This window comes from Echinops telfairi, unplaced genomic scaffold (assembly GCF_000313985.2).
Source record: "Echinops telfairi isolate 266 unplaced genomic scaffold, ASM31398v2 ScPeMD7_53;HRSCAF=182, whole genome shotgun sequence".
In the NCBI taxonomy this organism is placed as follows: Eukaryota; Metazoa; Chordata; class Mammalia; order Afrosoricida; family Tenrecidae; genus Echinops; species Echinops telfairi.
This window is the reverse complement of record NW_022103951.1, coordinates 1364411-1377886: the sequence shown is the minus strand read 5'-3', so window position 1 is coordinate 1377886 and position 13476 is coordinate 1364411.

Sequence of the window (13476 nt, the reverse complement as noted above, 5' to 3'; positions counted from 1 at the left end):
TTTTTGTTTCACGGCATCAACTACAGTAGCCACAGTGCAACAGCACTCTGCTCACTTCCTTTGTGTTTACTGTCTCCATTTGCCCTGCTTTCTCTACGTCTTTACGTTTTCTGAGCTTTATCCCTAGACCGATGCTTCCCATTCCAGGTTATGTGGGTGATTGTTCTAAGGAATACCAAACCATGGCCTTCTCCATTGCCTCACATGCATCGAATAAGCAAGACTGAAGATGAATCTATGTGTTTGCATTGTGGCCCTAAAGAAGAATATTGAAAGTGCCCTGCATGGCTAAAAGGGCAAACCGATTTGTATTGGAAGAAATAAGGCCAGAGTGCTCTTTAGAGGCAAGGATGGCAAGATGAATTCTTACTTATTTTGGATACCCACCTTTCCTCATCTTAAATCATGCAGTGCCCCTTATACTGTTTGAATGATTACCTCTAGGTCTACGTAAAGATTCTATCTGAGTACAATTAGCGTATTCTGGAATTCTCTTTCTTTGCAATGCTTCCCATTGTTTATTATGATCCGCACAATCAAATGCTTTTGCATAGTCAATAAGGCACAAGTAAATATTTCCCTACTAGTCTCTGCTTTCGGTCAAGGTCCATCTGAAGTCAGCAGTGACATCCTTTTCCACCATTTTTTTTTTTTCTGATTCCAACTTGAATTTCTGGCAGCTCCCTAAGAGATACTGCTGCATCCATTTTTGAATGATCTTCCGCCGATAGGCCTGTCACTAGTGTGGCTGAAATTTGAGCCATAGGGTGAGTTCAGTTTTAGACTTTCAAAGGTGACTGGAGGCCATAATAATCTCGGTAGGTTCCACACTACACTTGACAGTTCCACCAGTAAGCCGTTCATATTATATTTTTGAACATTGGGGCTTTGTTTTACAAAGTTTTGTGAAGTATGCTACTTTGTGTATGTGTGTGTGTTGCTAAACATTATTCATGTTCTGTTCTTACTGGTGCACACCAAACAGTTAACTCTTGCATTCCATCAAGAGGTTAGCATCGTTTTTTTGCAGACGATTCTGGTTGCTGTGTCTGGTTTTGGACATGATGCAGTGGAAATGGCCCTAGAAAATGCAAGAACGACTGGGGGACATGAAACTGGATGGTAGGTATAGGAAACAACATAAAAGACGCTACTTCGAATAAAGTAGAAATCTCTACAATCCATTTAGAGCAGCGAAAGCTAAAAGAAGACAGTTTTGAGGGAATTATACGGAGACCGACATAGCTTCTTATGTCTCATTTGAGGCAAGAAAGAAGAATCACAGAGTACATGTTGTTTTAGCTATAAAGTGTACTCTATTGCAGAATAAAACTGATTTATGTCTCGGCTCCTGAAACTAAAGTTTTCATTCATAAGAATTTCACTCCTTTGAAACTGGTACATGATAATTTCATCCTTCTACTAATTCATCATCAGAAATCTAGAGTATCCCTTCTCAACATTAGGTGTGACAGTTGACATTGACACGAATAGAGTGGAATCTGTTCTCTAGGTATTTAAACTCTTCTTTAGGGGAGCATGCCAACCAATCTTCCCTTGGTTTCTAGGATAATACTTTTTCGCCATTTATTTCTTTCTCTTTATCCTTTTCTGCTAGTCTGCTTTTTAGGATCCTTTGTTTCCCACCTTTCATTTTATTTTGGCATGTGCCAAGTTCCATTAAAATGCATACTTGGGAGGAGCTGATACCAAGGGCTCAAGTAGAAAGCAAATGTTTTGAGAATGGTGAGGGAAACAAATGTACAGTGTACTCGACACAATGGATGGATGGATGGATTGTGATAAGAGTTGTATGAGCCCCTAAGAAAATGATTTTTAAAAATGCATACTTGGTTGATCCTTTCATTTCACCAACCTTTAACTTCTTCCCAGGTACTACTAGTGAATCAAAAGGTCCCCTCGGCCCTTCATGATCACACATGTTGGTGTGGTGTTTCCATGTGGGCTCCGCTACTTCTGGGCTAGATGGCTGCTTGTTTACTTTCAAGCCTTTAAGACCCTAGACGCTACATCTCTCGATGGCCCGGCACCATCAGCCTTCTTCACCACACTTACTTATGCACACATTCGTCTTCAGCATTTATGTGGGGAAGGTGATGACATAATGATGGTTTTTGTTCTTTAGTGTCCTTTAATCTTTTTTAAATGCCTGAATTTCCCCTTTTGGAGTACTTTTTGTTATAATATTCCCTGAAATATTTACTTATCTCTATTTTTATTTTTTTAAATTTGGAACAAAATTTATATACAGGGAAATGCATATGTGCAATTGAACTGTTTAATGAATTTAACAAATATGCCCCCTCCCCATTTATCTAACACCCCAAACCATCATAGTATAAAACACTTCCATCAAGCTGACAATTTCTTCAAGCCCCCCTTTTACTCATTCCTACAATCCATAGGCAACCACTGTTATGAATGTAATCACCATACATTAATTTTGTTTTTAGTTAACTTCATACAGATTACTTTATTAATGAACAATTAACTAATATGTACTTATGCTTATATAAATCACACGATTTTATTTTTAGGGATCTCAGTTGATTTGAATGTCTGATGCTAATGATGTAGACATTCAAAGTATTTCATGGTGTGCTTGTTATGTTGTTAGGTGCCTTTGAGTTTATACCAACTGCACGTGACTCCATGGGAGAGAGTAGAACTGCCTCTCAGGTGGATTTTAATGGCCAGCATTTTGGGTAGAAGCTGAGTACTTAACTGCTTGCACTCCATGACTCCTTGTGCTTGCGAGAAGAGTGTGAAATTATGGTCACTTATATTGCCTGGGCTTATATTTTCATAGATGCTTGATGTCTATGATTCTGGAATTCAATAATCTTCTTGCTCTTTTATAGAAATATGGCCAAGAACATGTGTCAGACTCATTCAGCAATATTCTGCTTAACAAGGCACACTTGTAGTGTTAGAAAATGTGCCAACTGTGTACCAGAATTCATGGAACTTGAGCAAAAGTCCTACTGAGCTCAGCAGGGGCAATTGTGCATTAGAATTCCAAATAAGGAGAAGTGAATTTTTCAGCCAAATTTATAGTCAAAGGAAAAGGAGCAGTGACTATATTGATTCTGAGATTTGAAACTCTGTAGTATATTAAGATGAAAACATAGTGGGATCTCCCATATTACTTCCTGACTAAGGCTGCTTTTATAATGGAAATACTTCCAGGAAGTAGATTTGATGGGAGGTGTTTGTCAAATGGCAAGACAATTGGATTTAAATGAGGAGAAAAAACGTTAGCTTAATACTCTGAATTCTTCCTCCAAAGTATGAACAAGGTGTAGTACATACTAGATACTTAATAGTTAATGATCTGTCATTTGTTATACTGTGCTGACTTGCATACTACTACTGTGATCCTGGAAGCAGGTATTTCAAATATCACCCATGATAAAAATTTCAGAGGAACTTCCAAACTAAGACAGACTAGGAAGAAGGAACTGGTGATCTCTTTCTTTTAAAAGTGAAAAGCTGAAGAATAGCAGTGGAATATTGTGCTGGCAAATGCCCCCTCATGTTGGAAGACATCCAAAATATAATTGAGAGATACTTTCTTATAGCACAGTTTCCCCTTAATGAGGTGGATGAAGTAAATCTTTCAGGACCTTCATTTCCAGAGTGAGCAGAACTGAAAATAAGAAGAAACAGCTCCCAACATCAATTAATCATTAGAATGTGGAATAAATAAGGTGTGTTGTTGTTGGTAGGTGCTATCAAGTCAGCTCCAACCCATAGCAACCCTGCATACAACAGAAGAAAACACTGCCCAGACCTGTGCCCTCCTCACAATGATTCTTATGTCTGAGCCCATTGATGCAGCCACTGTGCCAGTCCATCTCGTTGAGGGTCTTCCTCTTACCCAGTGCCCTTCTACTCTACCAAACACGATGTCTTTCTCCAGAGACTGGTCTTTCCTAGAAATAGGTCCAAAGATGAAGTCATGTATCATGATATTATATAAATGTGAAGTGTATATTTAAAGATATATCGTATAAATCTAGGGAAATTGGAAAACATCAAAACTAAAATAGAACACCTAAATGGGACAGTTAAAAGATCTACTATGCTGGGAATGACAAATTAAAAAGGAGTGGTATCACATTCATCATCATAAAGAAAACTTCAAGCTCCCTCCATAAAGAGCCTGGGTGGGGTAGTGGTTCAAGAGTTGGCCAGCTAACCACAAGGTCAGTGGTGCGAAACCACTAGTTGGTCCACAGGAAAAAGATGAGCTACCCACTCCTGTTAAGAGTTACAGTCTCAGAAACCCACGGGGACAGTCCTACCCCATCCTGTATGTTTGTCATATTATTGATAGCACATATAGGTACAATTTTTCTGAAGACAATTAAAAATATAGATTTGGTACAGCTCATCAAAAGGAATGGTCAGCAATTCAAGCTGGATTCAGAATAGGATGTTTAATGTTGTCTATCATTCTGTCTTGGTAGAAAATAGGGAATATCAGAACGACGTTTTCTTGCCTATGCAAAGGCATTTGGCTGTATGAATCATGACCAATGATGGGCAGCATTACAAAGAATAGGGATTTTAGAACTTAATTTTGCTCATGTGGAACCTGTACCTAGATCCAGAGTCAGTCACTAGTTCAAACAGACTAAGAGGATACTGCATGGTTTAGGATTCGGAACTGTGTACTTAAGAGCTGTGTGTTTTCATCACAGTTATTCAATTGGTATGCTGAGCAAGTCTGAGGAACTGGAGTGTATGAAGACAAATGCAGCATCAGGCAGGACTAGAGGACAATCCGGGAACAGTTTGCAAAATGCAGATGGCACACTTATGCTTGCTGAAAGACCACTACAGGTACTTCCTGAAGAAGACCAAAGGCTACAGCCTTCAGTATGGGCTCCACTACTTTAACATAAAGAATACAAAAAGCCTATGTGTGGACTAATAAACAACATAATGATAAATGGAGAAAAAATTGGAGTTGGCAAAGATTTCATTTCGCTTGGACCCACCATTAGTGCCCATGGAAGCAGCAGTCCAAAAACTCAAGTGAAAACAAACAAGCGAAACAAAACACACACACATATAGGGGGTTTAATGGGATACTGGTGTTAATTTTATTTCTTAAGCTGAGCTGTATAAATATGTATAGTATGTTTTAAAAAAAACACAGGAAAAAAATCCCTCAAGATTCCTTATCACTCAAACCTAAATAGAAATTTAGGGGCCTTAAAATAAAGGGAAGAAAAGTAAAATTGAAACAATTCATCTCAAACAAATAAACAAAAACTCAAATGACACATTTCACTGGGCAAACCTGCTGTAAACATCCTGAAGTGAAGATGCCATTTGGGAAATTTCTGTTTGCTTGACTCAGGCCACGGTATGTTCACACGCCTCATCTGCACGGGAAAGCCGGTAAATGAATAGTGAAGAGCTGATGTCCTTAGCTTATGCTGTTAGCAAAGAATAATACTGAAGGTACCATGAACTGCCAGCAGCGTCAAGCCATCTGGTTTAGGAAGTACAGCCAGAATGCTCCTTAGAAGCAAAGAAGGCAACACTTCAGCGGGTGTACTTTGGACATGCTACCAGGAGGGACCAATCCCTGGAGAAGGCCCGTATGTTCAATCATATAGAGGTGCAATGAAAAAGTGGAAGCCCTTCCACAAGACGGATTAACGCCAAGGCTGTAATCGTGGGCTCAGTCATAGCATCGATTGTAAGACCGGAGCAAGATCAGTGTGTTGGTGCGTAGCTATGAGCTGTGAGCAACCGGACAGCACCTAAGAATATCACAGCAAATACTTCATGAATGAATCAATACATATATGCATCAGCAGTGGTCTTTTTAATGCCAAGAAGTAACTATTGGATTTTCGAGTGTGCTATTCTATTTCATAAACTTTCAAATAAAATAACTACTTTCAGGTCTTAAACTAATGTCTACCCCTCTCTCCAGGGCAATACTGTGTGTAGGAAATGGAGTTGTGGAGATGTTTGTGAGGGTTAATGAGCCTTGCTCGCATTATTGAGGAAGTTTCATAGGTTTAAATGATCCACAGTTGGAGCCAGACTATTTCCACATGATAGAGAGGCTAAAACAGCAAGCAGTTTTTCAACTTTGGGCGAAAGCATTGCATTTGGATCCAACTCTAGTTCATGCCCTTCTCGCAGCCATTTCACACAGAATACCCTTCAGTGGTTGGCCTCGGAAGGCCTAAACTTTTTATATATATATTTCGTTTTGGGAATGTAACCTGTAAATCATAAGACTGCCCAATATTATATCTTAGATCACCATAGAACTGAGAAAATAGGTTTTGACCGAGGCAAGGGACAAATTCTGACACTTCTTGTTAAGAACCAGAGGTACTAGTCTGTTACCTTATATGAGGCTCTAACCCAGCTAGTGAATATGTAGGCTTGCAAAGCCGCATTGCTTGCAAGGATATATATATAACAATAACTGGTGTATTGTATCATAATTGGTATACCAATGAGAATGTGTCATCTATTCAGGTGAGTACTCTGTGTATGCTTCACTGAAGAGTTTAAAGCCTATTAAATTAATAATTATGCATGGTTGTAAAATCGGTTACATTTTCAATTTGGGAGGTTTGTGATGAGATGTTGGATTGTCATATTAAGAAAATAAGATTATTTAAATAGGTGAAAGAAGGAATTAGGTTTGCCTGGTTACCTTGATAAAATCACTTGATGGCCTTGGATATCAAGGATTTGTTTGCCAAATGAGAGGGTGGGTTGTGTTACCCAATCTTTGCAATCTCAGTAGCTCTAACTCCCTGTGATCCTGTAAGAAGTTTATCCTTGAAATCAGAAGAATAATGGAAATGTAGATATTTAGAGCCATTGAAAAAAAATACAAAGAAAAGAAAGGGTTTACAGACAAGTGAAGAGGAGAGAAATATGTTCTTTTCTTGGAAGGGGTTAAAAGATTCCGTTTTGGTCTTGGAGATGGTGGAATTAAATCGTCCTTGAAATGAGTATTTGGTAATTCCCTCTGGTACGGTTCCATTTCTCTAGTGGGAAGTCCTCAGTAGAGGAGAGGCCACGGGGAAGAAGGTGGCAGAGAGAATAGAAGCTGAGTGATTAAAACCAAACACGTTCACATCAATCCAGAAAGGGCTTGTTTTTCGGGCAACCCAAGTTCTGAAAGCACTTTAAGTACAACACAAGGCAACTAGTTACTTTATAATTATAAATTAGTTTGGGCCAGGGAAATGAAGTGTTCTTACAGAGATCTTTTCTGCTCAGCAAGTGGAGTTGAAATGGAGGGAAGCAGAGCCATGAAAGAAGCTCATGCTGTGTGTGGGGCTGAAGCACTGCCATTACCGAGCGCCATGGGCCCCATGGGCTGGGGTAGATGACTCTTAAGCATTAGTTCATATTTTTCCAATTAAGCATAAGTTGTGTTTCTTTATGTGCTACAAAAGGGTTAGTCATTAAGTCCCCATAAGGAGCATTTCATCAAAAGCAGCGATTATAGCCAGAAACAAAGGAGCTTGTAACTGGATTACAGGCCTCCCCCCATTTTAATAGGATTCAGCTCCATATATAGCTAATTGTGATGTAAGAGTGATAGCTTTCTGGAATGAAAATAGTTGTCAATAAAAGTGGAGGCTGGCAAGATGTTGTGAATAAAATGATGGTTAAGGAGTTCAAATGTAATACATTACAACTTACATAAAACTGTACAATTAGGCATGAATAAAACGAGCAGATAAATAACCTAAGTATTTAGTACGTAGCTTGAATTTACTCTTGTTCAGTTCTTTTACTTGTTCAGTTCACGTGGCTAGGTCTTTCTGAGTCTTGTTTTGTATTTATAGGTTTGAGGCATACTTGGAAGCGATATCTCTGGCAGGTTCTCACTCCCTCCTTCACGGCCACCTTGTCCTTCCCGACTCATGGCAGCTTTTTAGGACAGGGGAGAACTCCCCCTGTGTGTTTCTGCGAAGAACTCTTTACTGGAGTAGAAAGCCTTGGCTTGCTCCCACAAAGTGGCTGGTGGTTCCGAACTGCTGGCGCTGCAGTTCAACGTGTAACCACTATGCCACCAGGGGGCCTCAAACAGGTTAGATAGCTTCTAATGTTAACTCTAGATGTAAATCAAAGTTTTAAAATAGTATGTAACAATATAATTGAATCTGAAATATGTGCCCACTAACGTCTATATAATATTCTTAAAAACAAAAGAAGCAAACAAACCCCCCAAGGATTCTATCCTCATCAAATGTAACCCATGGCGACTCCGTGTGTTAGAGTAGACGTTCTCCATAGACTTTTTCTTGGGTGTCATTTTGATGGAAACTGATTGCCAGGCTATAGTCTTCCATGGTGCTGCCGGGTGTGTTCAAACTACCAATTTCAGCTTCGTATAGTAAAGAGTCAATGGTTTGTGCCACCCATTGACCTTATATAATATTCTACTGCTAGCATGGTTCTGCCTTTGTGATTAAATGCTATTGAGATTGTACCATCTCACCAACCCCCATGTTACTGTAAATAGTGTCCAGTCAGTTAAGAGTTTAATCTGTATAAGTCAGCAACTCATGTCATGTGGTCCATAGCTGGCCTATACTTGCATGATTTCCTTTTCCCAACAGTGTTTTAAATTCTATATCATTGGATATATTATCCGTAGAATTATCTTATGCCCCAGGTGGATGATTGATAATGGTCTTCATCATAAAATGATAACCAGAGATGTATTTAAACCATAGATATATGAATAGATTTGGGACTTATACTTAATTCTAGCCCCAATTTGAGAACAATTTGTGCTTAAAGCCTGACCCAGCTCAACACTCTCCCTCAGGAAGAGATCACTAAAAATATGGGTCCTATAGTAAAATGAGGTGAAGAAAGCAGATGGTACTTGGCTATCAGAGTATTGTCTGGGGTCTTAAAGGTTTGTCTTAAAACAAGCTGCCATCTAAGTGAGATGTCACCTAAGTCTCCGTAGAAGAAGCACACTAGCCTGTGTGATCCAAGGATTATAAATAATAAAATCCAAATCCAAAGGAGGAAATGATACCAGAGATTAGACTGTGAACACCCAGTTTGCAGAAAGCTACGGGTGACAGTGGAAACCCCAAATCCATTTGCAGGCCTCCTCCATGGATTAAGCCTCTAATGAATCCACTCGGACCATAGTTGAGGTATGGGAATAGCCTTGGTATCACACAGAGTGCATTGTAAACGGGACTATGGCAGATGTAGTTAGGTTTCAATTTAATGCCTTATCTTTGATCTCCCCTTGACTCATTTTAAAATTGTATCATTTTTTTTAAAAAGCAAAAGTGGAGTAAGCCAACAGTGAATCCCTCCGACCGTAGACCACATGTGAATCGCCTTGCAATCCTTGAGAGTGCAATGGGAAATTGCAGAAGCAATTAGGTCAAAATCGAACACCTTATCATTCGCTTTGTCTTCTGACCATTTAAAATTTGTTCTAGTTTTTAATATTTCCTGTTCTTGTCTATTGAGTTTTTTTCTCTGGCTTATTTTGTTAATGTTGTTTGCATGTTTGCATATGGAATTCAGGATAGGCAAATCTGTACAGTAACTGAATTAATGGCTTCCTGGAGGTCTGGCAGTGTAAGATGGAGAAAAATGGGGAGCTAATAACAATGAGTGTAGGAATTAAGAAAATGTTCTAGAGTTGATTGTAGAACTTTAAAAAATATGACCGAACTATTGAGGTGTATGATGTGTGAATTATGTGTCAATAATCTATTTTAGAAAACAGGAGAAAGATTCTACTGCAAACAAAAGGAAAAAGAGCTTTTTTCATACATCATTCCATATGAGTGATTGGCCAGATGATAATACTTCTCTAGCCATGTAAAGGGTGGTTCCATGGTTGATTGATACAGGCTTTGCTCTTATAGAAACACTAAATACTATCAAATGCTCAATCTGATGGGACTAGAGTCTGATATTGCCCTTTAAAACTCTCTCATTTCCAATGAAATATGTTGGGTGGGAATTTAATTTGATTTTCAGAAAATCCTGTGTTGTAGACCTACTGGTTCTAGCAATTAGTTATGTTCTTTTATCTGAAAAAAATAGTACTATTATAGCTAAAAGATTGTTATGACAAAAATATAGGTGATGCTTAATATAAAGGTCTCAGTAGAGTCCCTGATAACATACCGTGGCAGTTGCATAATCTGTTGTCAATTTGAGACTATTACGAGTGAAGAGGTGGAGTTCAGCCTGTCAATCAGGTCGCAGTTTGATGACCTTATTTGGAGGCACTAAGGAGATAAATAGCTTGTTGGAGGCAGGATACACAGTTACTCCCTGTGAGACATTACTGACGATGAGCCTGATGGGGCTACGCTGATGCAGCCAGAGCCCTGGGAGATGGAGGAGTCATGTGGAGACCCCTGCCAGTACTGAGATGCTTACAATGGCACTGGATCCACAAGACTTCTCACCCACTGGCCTGTGATCATCCTGCATTTGGCATCATTGCATGGCTGTGTGAGTCTAAAGGGGGAATTTATGGACTAGTATTAGACATATGGGCTAATATTTGACTTATGGACTTGATCTGAACTGGAATGTTTTCTCAATATTCAATTGCTCTTGTATATAAAGCTCTTTCTTATACACATATGAGTGTCTATGAATTTGTTTCTCTAGTCCACCCGGACTGACACATATACTAAGTTCACAGTAGGTATTAGCTCTTATTATTGCCAAGGTTAATTCAATAAACCAGATAGGGAATCAACTCTCCCTCTCCTCTCCCCCTGTTCCATGTTCATGTGTTCTTCAAATGTCTGTATTGGGTCAAATGAGAGGGTTTCTTTCTGGTAGAATTCTAATTGAGGACACCAGTAAAAGAATGTTTGCCTGTTGTTTCAGAATGCTAAATAAACTACGGAGCAGCATCGTAGAGTTAGTTTGGAGCCACGGCTGCTGTTTCCTCATTCAATCTCATTTGCAGCTCAGGCTATTGCTTCTTCCACGGTGGTTGGCTGTGGAATAGGGAGGGTGTGCAGTGCTATATGTTGTAAAATAATTCTGCTGCAGAAGTATACGTTAAAAGTAGTTACCTATGTGCCTTTCCCTTGTATTTCCTTCTGTTCTTACATGTCTTGTGTTTGGACTGTTGGGTTATATGACTGAATGTATTCATATCAGAATATTGATAGAAGTCAGCTCTTGGTGTCTGGATTCTAAAAAACTGAACTCTTTGTGACGATGGGAAAAACCCCAGGAAAGAAACAATCATTTTTTTAAAAAGTGAGTAAGTCAGAGATATTAGATCTTTCCTCTGCTCAAGATTAGATCGATGCTAAAAATCAGTCGTCAGGAAGAGTCAGACAAGTCGGAAAGGGGATGGGTTTTGGAGTCGCAAGAATGGACCCTTGGGATCTTCTGATTCCCACTTCCCATTAGTATTCAGAACCCAAGTTAACATGCGAGAACAAGAGATGTGACTTCCTAGTAAGGAAGGTGGATTTTAGACCCTCTCCCAGAGTTCCTTGGTGCTAATGCAGAGAGGAACAGCATGAAATAGTCCTGGCTCCTCTAACATATGCATCTGAAGAAGAGGGCTTGTAAGTGAGCCCAAATGTCTGAACAATGACCTGCATAGATTAAACCACCCCAAACTGGATGGTAATACAGATATTACAATGGAAACCAACATTGATGGAGTGAGTACCTCAACCAGCCCCCAGAAATTCTCACTATGCCAGCCACCCACCTTTGAGTCATTGTCTGATATTTCAATTTCTTTCTATGGGTGGACTGAAAACTCAAAAGATCATGTATGTCTATATAATGTATTTCTTTCAATGCTAAGTGTGTAGAATGAAATGCAAACATCATTTGAAGACCCATGTACCAAAGGACATGCTGGGAATAAAGCAGGCATGCAGCCTGATTTCGATGGTTTTCCACAGCAGAGGCAACAGTAAAGGAATTAGCAAAGAAGTGTTATTAGTACACGCACAGCTATTTGCAGGATCTGTTTGAAGAGAGACAGAAAGGGTGGCTGCAGCTTAAGCTCATTTAAAAGGCAAATGAAGGTAGGTTCATCCGGGCTGGTGTCACCAGGAAAACTGTGAGAGACAGTGAAGCATTGCAGGCAGCCCCATGAGCACTGGACACTATGCTTAATGGGCTGCTGGGGCCATAGTGTGTGTGTGTGGGGGGGGCAGGGCATTGGCAATGATGAGACCGCCAATGTCCTGCAAGCTCGTGGCCACAGATGCTCATGAAGAGTAGCCTGTCTGGAAGCAGTAGTTCTCCAACCCAGGTGACTACAAATCTCCCCATGATTCTGCTTTACAATGTAGCTTCCTAAACCCAACCCCAAACTCATTGCATTGCTATGTCCAGGACAAAGACTTCCAGTGTGTGTGTGTGTGTGTGTGTGTGTGCGCGCGTGCGCGTGCGCGCGCATGTCTATTACTTTTTTTGCATGTGGGTGTCCATCCTTGGCAACAACTGGTTATATTAGGTGCCAAGCAATCGATTTGAACTCATGGTTACCCCATGTGACAACGTAGAAGAGCTTCCCTGTCGGGTTGTCTTGGTTGTATTCTTTACAAATAGCTGGTGGGTGGCAGAGTGGTGAAGGTCTCAGCTGCTCACCCGACAGTTTTCAGTATGAGCCCACCAGCCACTCCACAGGAGAAAGCCATGCCAGCCTGCTCTCGTGGAGATCGCAGCCATGGAAATACTAGGAGGGAGTTCTACTCAGTCTTACTGGATTGCTATGAGTCAGAATGGATTCGACTGCAATGAGTTTGGCTTTCAGGTTTAACCTTTATGGAAAATACCAGATATTTCTCCCATGTAATTCAAACAGCCAACCTTTCAGTAAGCAGCTGACCGCTTAACCATTCTCCCATCAAGTTTCCTCTAGATGTGTGATTTTAATGAACATGTCTGGTGAATCTTAAGTTAAACAAAGGTAAGCCACGCATGATTTGGGTTTACATAGAAAATACTACTTTTGTGTCTGAGAAGGAGCTATGATTTGGAGTAGAACCTGGGAACATGGCTCTTGAGATGATTGCCTGAGTTTGAACCTGTGCTTTACTTCTCTGGCTACGTTGCCAGGTAAGTTTTGGACTCCTAACCGAAAAAGCAGTGGTTCAAACTCAGCAGCTGTGCTGCGGGAGAAAGAGGAGGCTATCCACTCCCAGAAAGTTTTACAGCCTCAAAAACCATCTATATGGTTTCTCTGATCCTCAAACAACACAATGGCAGTGGATTTTGGGGGGAATAAAACAGGAACGGTAAACGACATCTTCTGGGGTTTTTTGATCACTAGAAAAACCGCTGGTACACAATATGTACTTAGTCAATATTTGCTTTCATGACTGTTCTATTTTAGTGCTCAAACTAGAATGAAAAGTGAAAACCAAAGTCACTGCCATGGAGTTGATTCGGACTCACAGCCACTCT